We start from the raw sequence: 11127 nt of genomic DNA, 5'->3' as shown, positions 1-11127 counted from the left end.
CCCAAATGAACCAGTCTTCTTTCTTGTATATTAAGGAAAAAATTGGCACCGTTTTGTAACTTTTTTTCCTATTTATTGAATCCTGTACTGTATTCCTTTCCTTTTTTAAAAAAAAAAAATTTGAGCACAACTTCTTTTTAACTTTGAGATTGAGTTACATTGCCCCACACATATCCAGGGCCAGGGCTGTTCCATTAACAAAAAAAAAAAAAATCCATTTTGGCTTTTGGGCACAGCTTCAAGAGTGGGACAGGAGGGCTGCTGGCTTTCTCCAGTAGCATGTGTTGACACAAAGAGCAATCTCTCCCTGGCAGCAAGTCACAACCTCTGAGTCAGACGCTTACAATGCCTCTAGCAAAGTGCACCCAGTTTGGCGGTCCAGACGCCGCAAGAAATGACCACCAGGGGGCGCCTGGCTCCAGGTAACGAGCTCGGGAGGTCGCGTCAGGTACTGAGTGCTGCTGGGGACGTCTGGAGCTGACGGGTGGGCTACTCTTGGGCCCGCAGCGGGGTGCCCATTGAGCGCCCGGGCTGCGAATGAGCCTCCCAGGTCTCAGATGGAGTCATCCCGGGGACGTTGTCTTGGTTTTCTTCTCATTCTTGGATCTTTGTATTCTTTAGCCACTGACAAACTCGCTCATAGTCGAGGATACTTAGGGGGTGGCGTGCTGGCCGCTATGGGGCGCTGTTGTAGCGGCGCGCGAGGTCAGACACTACTGGAGCTGACCCTGTCTAGGCTCGTGGTGCGCCTTTGCTCAAGAGCCAGTCGGAGTCAACCCCACCTAGTAGGTCCCTCAGTATTCAAGGTGCCTGAATCGCTGGCACCGTGCTGAGCAGTGCATCCTGGTGTGTGCAGATAACCTTCTTGAACACTGCTTCAGCATTTGCAATCGCACAATACTCCCTCACGGAACTGGAGTGTAGCACAGGTTTGCCAGCCACTAATGTTGCCCTGCTACACCTAATGACTTCATATCACACCTCAAACCAAAGTTCCTTTTTACATTCATTCTCTCATACACCCCAGGCCTGAATTATCCCTCCAGTTCAAGCCGTCCCCAAATGTCACCTGCCCAGGATCTTCAATCTTCAGGTCCCACACAGCACCCTCTGACCACAGAAATAAACTTACACCTTCCTGGGAGCAGGTGGGACAGGGTTGGGGACAGATGAGGTCAGGAGCCAGGGTGGGGCATAGACGTGGGGCACCTAGGGACATAGGAGTGCACCTAGGATCCCTAAACTCCAGACACTGAGGAAGGACTGACTCGGGTCAGCCTGGTCTACACACAAAGACGCTGTCTCAGAATAGGAGGGGGAAAAAGCCAGCAGTCCATAGTGGGAGGCAGGAATAAAGAGACATCAGACCTTAAAGAATGAAGCGGGGCAGTTTTTATTTAATAGAAAACAGGCACAACATCAAATACAAGCTTCACCTCTCTGTTCTTCCACCTGAGCTTCCATTCACCCCACCCCCACCCCCGCTGACTGGTGATCTGGGAAGTAACCCAGCCCCATGCCAACAGCAAGCCGCAATACCCAGGGGAGAGGGAAGTCCGTCCATGTCCTTGGAGGGCCGTGTGGACCTTGCTCCCTGCATCACTGTCACCAGTGGAATGCTGCAGGCTTCATGGGGTGCTGGGCACGCTGGATAGGGCCAGTGCCTTGTTGCGGAAGTTGAGAGTTGGCATTTGACAGTCAGCAGGCCCGAAGCAGCTTCCTCTGGGGTAACGGACTACAGAGAAGGTGTGCAAAGAAAGGGTGGTGCTTGGGCCCTACTGGGTTTGGGAGAGGAAGGGGCTGGAGGCCCTGAGGGGACACAACTGACTTGCCATGCACTCATCCACCTGTTCTTTGTGGGAACTACAAAAATCTCAAGGTGTGGCCATGTGGGGTGGGCTACCCAGATGCAGGCTTAGAGGAAGGGCCTGCAGCAGAGAGCTGGGCCCAGGCACAGCTGGTCACCCCCGCTCCATCCAGGTCTCGGGTCATGACAGACATTCTGTAGGCTGCCAGCTCCTAGGGGGCTGGACTCCTGTTCCTGCTGAACTGAGCCAGTGCATTGGAACCAACTGTTTCAGCTCAGTAGGCACAGGAGGCAGAGCCCAGGGAGGAGGAGGCAGAGCAGGGTGGGCAGTAGCGTCTGAGGAGATGGGGCCCGGCGGGGCGGAACTTAGCCACTGTGAACACGACTTGCTGTGGACCTTGCTCACAAGCAGCTAAGCCCTGCTCCTCAGGCCAGTTGTCATGCTGGGCTCCTCCATCACCCGGTACCCAGGACAGGCATCCTTAGCAACAGGAGTCCCCAAGGCAGAGCACAGGGTCAGTTGGAAATCCCTGGCAATGTGATTTGTGACTGGCATCAAATCCCATCCCCAGGAACCCCAGCCGGCCGAGGCACATGAGGGGACAGCAGGTGGGATCGGAGTGGAGCAACCTAAGGGGAGAAAGGAGAGAGAGAATGAGACTGGGAACGTTCCCACCTGCCGGCCTGTCTTTTGTTATCCACTTCACTACTGAGGCAGCTTCTGGGCTGGTTATTCTCCTGTCTCTACCTCTGGAGTCTAGGATTCCAGGCTCACCTCACCACACCCGGTTTACATGGTGCTAGGGACAGAACCTAAGCTCTGCTTGCTGAACTACACCCCAGTCCTCCATCTGCTTCCAGGAGGGAAGGAGCCTCCCCATAGGAGTGTCAGCAGGGAGAATGGAGTGAGCCCACAGGATGCTGGGCACACAGGAGAGCCTCCAGCGCCAGCCCTACAAGTCGGAGGCACTCAGAAAGCCTAACAGGCCAAAGAGGATGCAAAGCCTTCTTGGCTCGTTTCCACCGTTTCTTTCTCTCCCCACTCACAGCCCTGAGCCCAAAGCAGGCCAGATGGGGCTGTGGAGAGAGGAAGCTGAGGGAGGTGGGCGGTTGAGGGGAGGAAGTGACCTCACCCCAGCTGGCGCCACTTCCTAGAAGCCTGAAGGGCAGAGGGAACTCCAGCACCTCCTGCCTGTGCCTCCCCAGGCAGCTCAGTCACACCCCACCCCAGCACCCAAGCTGGGAGAAGCACGCCTCTCCATCCCAATACCTCAACAGAGTTTAACTCCCTGCTCCTGGAGTTTCCCAGAGGCCTTCCAAGCCTCAGTTTCCCCATCTGTAAAGTAGACCAAGAACACTTGCAGTTGGTGGCTCAAGTTCATCTCTGCATTGAGGAGACTGAGGAAGGAAGGTTGCCAAGAACCAAAGGCCTACTTAAAGAACAAAACAAAACACACACATACACAAAAGCAAGACCCTCTACCAGGTAGGCCAGGGTAAATTTACTAAGAAGAAGCTATTTGGCACTCAGCACCAGGGCAAGCCTCAGAATCTAGGAGCTACCCAATGTAGACTAGCTTCCTGCATGGCAATTAAAATCTTCAGGAGCCAGCAAGATGGTCCAGCAAGTAAACACACTCGCCATCAGTGCCGAGCTCAGACCCGAGAACCACACAGTAGAAAAACACCCCTGCAAGTCATCCTCTGACCTCTACACTTGTGGCCACACACATGTAAATACATACGTACATACGTAAACATTTTAAAAAGGTTTTGAGCCAGGCGATGGTGGCACACGCCTTTAATCCCAGCACTCGGGAGGCAGAGGCAGGCGGATTTCTGTGAGTTCGAGACCAGCCTGGTCTACAGAGCTAGTTCCAGGACAGGCTCCAAAGCCACAGAGAAACCCTGTCTCGAAAAATAAAAAAAAAAAAAAAAGGTTTTGAATTCAGAGTTAGAGAGATGGTTCAGGAGTTGAGAGCAGTTGCTATTCTAGCAGAGGACCTATGTTGCCTTCCCAGAACCCACAAGACAATCACAGCTATCCATAACTCCAGTTCCAAGACCTCTGATGTTCTCTTCTGTCCTCTGTGGGTACCAGGCACACATACAGTACACATACATACATGTAGGCAAGCACTCATACAATAAAAATAAAATGTCAGGAATGGTGGTGCACACCGTTAGTCCCAGCATTTGAAAGGCAAAGGTCATAGGATCTCTGTGAATCCAAGGCCAGGCTGGACTATGTAGGGAGTTTCAGATCAGCCAGAGCTGCACCGTGAGACTGTCTCTCGGATAAAGCATGGAGATCTGACTCAGTGGTTAAGAGCAGGTACTGCTCTTGCAGAGGTCCTAAGTTTGATTCCCAGCACCCACATCAGGCAGCTCACAACTGCTTGTAACTCCAGCTTCAGGGGAATTCGTTCCCCTTTCTAGTCTCTGAGGACACTGCGCCAGCATGCAGAGACCCACACACAGACCAGACACACACACACACAATCGTGAAAAGATTTCAGGGTCTGAGGTGATCGCTCAGTCAATAAAGTGGCTGACATGCAAGCACAAGGCCCTGCATGATCCCAGGCACGAAAGCTCACACTAGTAACCCCAGTGCTGGGGGCCCCTAGGGCTCACAACTGCTATTCCACAGCTACCTGTCCCGGTCCAGTCCCAGAGATACCATCTGAGAAACCACGGTAAGGAGCTGGGAGATGGCGAGCGGTTAATAGTGCCTGTTGCCACGCACCCCCTCGCCCCTACATGCACACAGGGTTTCTCTGTGTAGCCCTGGCTGGCCTCAAACTCACAGAGATCCCCCTGCCTCTGTCTCCCAAGTGCTGGAATTACAGGCATGTGCCACCACCATGCCTAGCAGCACTTGCTCTTAAATGACCCAGTTCCTAGCATCCACACGTAGCCTCACAACCATGTGTAACTCCAGCTTCAGGAGAGCCAGTGTCTTTGACCTAGGACACCAGACACACACACTCCAGAGAAACTGCACTTGAGGTTGTTCTCAGTATACACAGACGCACACACTCTCTCTCTCCTCATGGGGAGGAGGGTAAAATTTCCAGACAGCCCATGCCACACCAGGACCAGGTCTTATAAAAGCCTTACAGCGGCGCACACCGATTGCAGCACTCGGGAGGCAGAAGCAGATCTCCGTGAGTTTGAGGCCAGCCTAGTCTACATAGTGTGACCCCCTCAAAAGGATAAAGAAAAAGGAGGGGGGGTGGCCTTTGGCTATGTGACCTCAGTTCTGGAGCTTGTCTGCCTGCAAGTGAGCTGTTGACATGGTCAAAAAACACAGTTTCTCTGGGACAAATCTCTTCATCTGCAAAATAGCAATAATAAATTATCTCAGACCTTGGAATGATGGCATGGACTTGTAATTGTTGAATCCAGGAGGGATGGAGGGGGATCTCAACCTAGAGACCAGCCTGGGCTATCAAATGCGACCCTGTTTCAAAAAAAAAAAAAATGGAGCTAAAGAAATGACTCAGTGGTTAAAAACACGGGCTACTCTTCCAGGGGTTCCAAGTTCGATTCCCAGCACCCACGTCCCACGTAGTGTCTGACAACTGTCTGCACTCCGGGTCTTGGGAGTTTGACCCCTTCTTCTGGACTGTGCAGGTTACAGATATGCATGCAGACAAAACACTGAGTCAGAGTTTCTCTATGTAACAGCCCTGGTGGTCCTGGGACTGGCTCCATTGACCAGGCTAGCCTTGAACTCACAGAGATCCACCTGCCTCTGCCTCCCAAGTGCTGGGATTAAAGGTGTGCGCCACCACCGCCCGGCTAAATTATTTCAAATTAGAGGGGAAAAAAGCAACTGAGAGTGAGGCCCAGCGGCACCGGGGTGAGGCCCAGCGGCACACCAGGCCTGGCTCCATCCCCAGGACGGTATCATGATGTGTGATGGTACAAGCATGTTATCTCAGCATTCAGGAAGTGGAGACAACAGAAACTCGAAGTCATTCTTGGCTACAGGGCAAGCTGAAGACCAGCCTGGGATATGTGAAACTCTCAGAACGAAATCTTAGGGCTGGGAGGATGGCTCAGAGGTTTAAACTGCATAGTGCTGAGAACCCAGCTCCAGCGGATTGGCCCCCTCTTCTGGCCTCTGTTAGCGCCTACACATATATGCACATACCCAACACATACCCAAAAATAAAAGTAAAATGAATCTTAAAAAAGAAAATCTCTACTTCGTACACAACTGGGAGAGTCCTTGGTGGCATGGGACATCAGGACAGAAGGATTCTGTCATATCATTAATGACAGGTAAGACAATCTAGCTCCTAATGGCTGGATCTGGCATTACCTCTCTCTGAGGAGTAGGGGTTGAGAGATGTCCTGCTGTGTCTCCCTGAACACACACACACAGACACACACACACACACACACACACGCACACGCTGGCTACCCTCCTTCCCACCACGCCCCAGTCCAGCTCTGTCCCTTTGGGGTCTGGGGGCAGCCCAGGGCCGCAGGCTGGCCAGCCTCCCCAGTCACCTCCGGAAGTGAGACAGCATATTCGTCCCTGGACTAGAACGGGAAGGGCGGCCATTTGGCCAGGCTGGTTTCCTGTGGGGTTTCCCCTACAAAGAGGCCAAGGCTGCGGCCAAGGCCACTCCCATCCTCACACACCAGAGGTCTGTGTCTGGCGTAGAGGGGCATTACCACGCAGGTGTCCAGGAGTTGGGACATCCTGTACCAAAAACTGTGCCTCTCTGTCTCTTAGGAGGCGGGACCCAAAGGGACAGAGGTCCTGGAGCTGGAGGACTTGGGGAACAGGGCAGGTCTTGGACAGTGGCACCCCAGTCGGTCTGTTCCCATAACCTACAGGCCCCCGGCATCTCTGGAGGACCCATTGTGGACCCCAAGAAGGAACCAGGGCAGAGGCCCTGCGGCCGTCCCAAAGCTTGATCCTCAAATACTTTCCACCCTCGCAGAGCAGAGCGAGGATCGGAAAATACCGAGGGCTGCTGGCCACGCCCCACCCCGCCCCCGCCCCGGTCACCAGCGCTCGCTAATGGCCCAGACTCTTCCCAGGAGCTTGGCGGCTGGGCCGGGGCCAACCCGACCTGCGGCGCAGATGCCTGCCCTCCACGCCCGTCCCCGCGCAGGGACAGACAACCAGCTCGGGTTGGGGGGCAGGGCATGAGCAAGTGGGTGGGCCCGGTGCCTACCCGGGAGTAGAGGGGGTGCAGGAAGGGGTGAGGGAGGGCTGAATCATTTGGTATAAATAGGGAAAGACGACAGCCACGTCCCACCCTTGCTGCTTGCCAGCCACACAGTCCAACCAAATCCCCTACTCCATTTCTTAAAATTCCTTTTGCGGTGCTGAAGACGGACCCAGCGCCTGGCATACGCCAGACTAGTGCTCTACCACTGAGTCACATCCCCAACTCTTCAATTTCCCTCAAGCCAATCAGAGTCGCTTGGGTGAAGTTCATCCCAGGCCCTGGCCTGGGACAGGAGATGGGAGCGGGCCCTCCATCACTAGTCTGAAAGATCCTGGCTCAGTCCCTTAACACTCCAAAACTTCCAGGAACCAGCCAGGTACTGTGAGGCATGGCTGTGGTTCTACCATCCAGGAGGCTGAAGCATGAGGATTGCCATGTGTTCAAGACTGTCTCAACTCCCAAAACTGACTGGGGTACAGTGTTGCTACTTTGCAGGAGGCACAGCGGGTTCCATCCTAAACAAAAATTCTGCATAATAGTGTCTGCAGGAAATCCTAGCACTCAGGAGGTGCAGGCAGAAGGACCAGGAGTTCAAGGCCAGCCTGGGCTACTTCAGTTCCAGGCCAACATGGGGCTACATAGGGCCATGCCTCAAAAACGTTTTGTTAAACAGGATTAATAATTACCATTCCCAGGCCCCAGGCTTAGGGTTCCTGAGCCCTGAAAACGTATTTGTGGCTGGATGACCCCCAGTCCTGGAAGGCAACTCTAGAGACCAAAGGGAAGTCACCAAGGAATATCCCAAATTTGTTCCCCCAGCCCCTCAAGGCCCAAGTGCCCATCCTGGCCACCCAACCCTGTTCTGCCCAGGGCCACAGCTCAGTAGCCACACCCAGGGTGGCGCCAGCTCCAGCAGCCCGAGGCAAGGCGCCTCTAGAGTGTGACTCAACCATGCCCGGCATGGCGCTGTCCTTCCCTGCCCAAGAATTCTCACGCCCACACCACCACCCTCAACCCTTCCCCATGACACGCCTCCACGTCCACTCAGAACCAGAGGGAGACTAGAGGGGAGAGGTCCACGCTGTCACACTGCCTCTCCAAATACTCCCACTTACAAATGGGAAACAGGTGGAGACAGTCTCAGTCAGCACTGTCTACGGTCCCTCCATAAGGAACGCCCGAGCTTGGATCGGTGGTCCACGTCCATCATCCTTGAGAGATGCAGGCAGGGGATGGGGAGCTCAAGACCACTGTCCGTTTTGTTTGAGGCCAGCCCAGGCTACAAGAAACCCTGTCTCCATCAGGTAAAAAGGGATGGAGATGTAGCTCAGATAGGGGGCTTGCCTGGCGCGAACGAACCCTGAGTTCAATCACCAGCACTCTGGAGGCCAGGAGTGGTGCAGGCCTGTGATCCTAGCAACTCCAGCAGTAGAGACAGGAGCACCAGAAGTTTGAAGCCAGCCTGGAACTCTTACCTCAAAAAAACAAATACAAAAACCAAAACAACTAGACAGAAGCTGCTCTCAGTCGGAACGGGATAGGCATGGTGCTGCCACTCAGGAAGCTGAGGCAGGAGTATTGCAGTGAGTTCCAAGCCATCCTGGGCCACATACTGTTCTGACTCAGCCTGGACTCGAGTGGGACCCTCCCGTTCCCACGCAGGCCTGTTGCAGGGCAGTGTTGAAGGAGGAGGCTAGCTGGGGCCTGCTGAGAACATCTGGTCTCCACTTGCAACAGGCATAGGGTGGCCATGGCATGGGGGGTGCCTCGTGGGGCATCCGCCTTGGCTGCCTCTCTCCAGCAAGCAAGAATCTGCCAGGCTCAGAGGCCGGGCCAGCGCAGACAGGCCCGACCCCCTGGACACGCCCTGTCACGCATATGCGCCGCGTGCCAGCCCTGGGTTGGGCCCACAGCTATTTTAAGGCCCCCTACTAGGTCCTCAAGCAAGGCCTGACCAATTAGGGGGGTCTTAAGGATGCTCTTGGGGGCCCCACCGACAAAGACAGAAAGCTGCGATGCTCCCCAGGGCACCGGCGCCGGGGCTCCTCCCTTCCCGGCACTGTGGTGGTGTGAACACATGTGCCCAGGCTGGCCCAGGCACAGTGCGTGGGTGAGCGGCCCGGGCGAGCCCGCATCACCTCGCCTGGAAGCCTGCGCACCTGTCGGGTCGCGCCGGCTTTGGGCTGGGCTGGCGGGGACAGCCCGGTGCCAGAGTCCTCCAGTCCTTACACTTACCTTCTCGGGCCACCCTGCCAGAGGCGGGCAGCGGCTGGAGGCTGGGAAGGGGGCAGGTACAGGGTGCCAGGGCACTTCCTAGACACTCAGATGGCCAGTGGGGCCTGGCCGGGCGGGAAGGTCACGCACAGCTCAGGGGTTCGGTGGCCTGCAAATCTAGAGGTCAGTCTGGGGCCAGCACAGGACACCGGGCCTCTCGGGAGGACCAAGGGCTGTGGCCTCGGCTGCTCCACGCCGGGGTCAGGCCTTCAAGCCCCCGCCAGTCTACCTGCTGTCGCCCGCCCGCAGCGAGATCCAGCTCCTGCCTCCAGGGTCGGGCGGTCGCGGCCCCTCTCTCGTTCCGGCCCGCGCGGGAAAGTTGTCGCCGCCCGCGCCCCGCGAGTCTCTCCCGGGTCGGACCCCACTTCCCCGCGGGGGAGGGGAGCCGGGCTGCGCGCGGGCGAGACGACGCCGGCCGCGCCCCACCCCGCCGGCCGGCCCAGATCGCCTTTAAAACCTCCGCGTCTCCTCCCCCCCACGGCCGGGCAGGGGGCGGGCGCGGGGCGGGGCGGGCGCCGCCGTCATGTGCCCCCGAGGCGGCCCGCCCCACGCTCTCTCTCCTGTCCCCCAACTCAGGCCCAACTTTCTCCACATCCGGAATGGGCATGAGCCTGGGTACTCTGGGGTCCTGCCCAACAGGAATCTTCACTTCCACAGTACCTTCTCCAGTCTAGGAAGTTCTTCCTTTTATCTCACTCAACCCTCTCTTGCTGTTGTGAAAAAGAATTTCTGACTCTAGGCCAGGTGAACCCTGACTCTGGGCTCCTTCCCTTTCCAGACTTCCCGGCACCCTCCCCCACCCACCAGGGACCTCTGGGAGACTCCACAGCTATGGGTCTATCCCCTAGAAAAAGCCACCTCCCCCACCCCATCCTTCCCTTTTTCTATGTGTGCTTTTCCCTCTTCATCCTTAGACCTCCCCCCCACTGTCAGGAACACGGTGGCATTGTTCCCCTGGACGGGGCCCTGCCTCGGGGCCTGGACTGGTGCCCAGGTAAGGGGCCAGGAACAAAACCCAGCCAAGGAGGGGTAGGTTGCCGTGCTGCCACGCTAACCTCCTTGGGCATGTTGGACTGTCACTCGGCCCTTTGAAGGGCAGGACAGAAGGAACAGACCCCGGCGCAGCACACTGAGCACCGTGTCACAACACGCATCAGGGCCTCCCCAGAACCAGGAGGTTACTGCTCTGGGCACAGTTTTCCCAACAACTTCCAACATTTCCAAAGACTACCACGAAGCCCCATCTTGTGCCCTTTGAATAATGCTAGGGAAGATGGGTAAGGGCACATGCCAGGTCGGGCCCTGGAGGTTCAGGTGGCCCACTGTCACCGGGTTCAGCTCAGCTTTCCCACACTTTGGGGTGCACATGGGATTGGGGTTGAAGCCGCACTAAGTTGTCACCCCAGAGGCCCAAGCCCTGGGGGTTCAGCAGCTTCCTTCCTTCCGTGTGGGGCACAAGAGGCAGGCTGGCCCGGACTGCAGGATCTGACAGGTTGGGGCATGAGGGGAAAGAGCGGCCCACCCGGCTGGGGCCCTAGGGAGGATTTTGGGGTGGCATAGAATTCTCCAGCTAAGGGCGGGCCATGGAAGGTGGAAGAGATGGCCTCATGGACTCCTGAAGAGGTGTAAATGAGGAAAAAAGTTGGGTTCCAGGTAGTCAGCCCGGCACTCCAGAGGCTGAGGCAGGAGAATGACGAGTTGAAGGCCAGCCTGGACTGCAGAATGTGACTGAGCCTGGGAGGTAGAGGCAGAAGAGCAGTTTAAAGTCACCCTTGGGCTACATGGTGAGTTTGAGACCAGCTTGAACTATATAAGACCCAGCCTCTAAATAAATAGGGGGGAGGGAGG

The sequence above is a fragment of the Microtus ochrogaster genome, unplaced genomic scaffold, assembly GCF_000317375.1.
Source record: "Microtus ochrogaster isolate Prairie Vole_2 unplaced genomic scaffold, MicOch1.0 UNK90, whole genome shotgun sequence".
NCBI classification, from domain to species: Eukaryota; Metazoa; Chordata; class Mammalia; order Rodentia; family Cricetidae; genus Microtus; species Microtus ochrogaster.
This window is presented reverse-complemented; position numbering follows the sequence as displayed.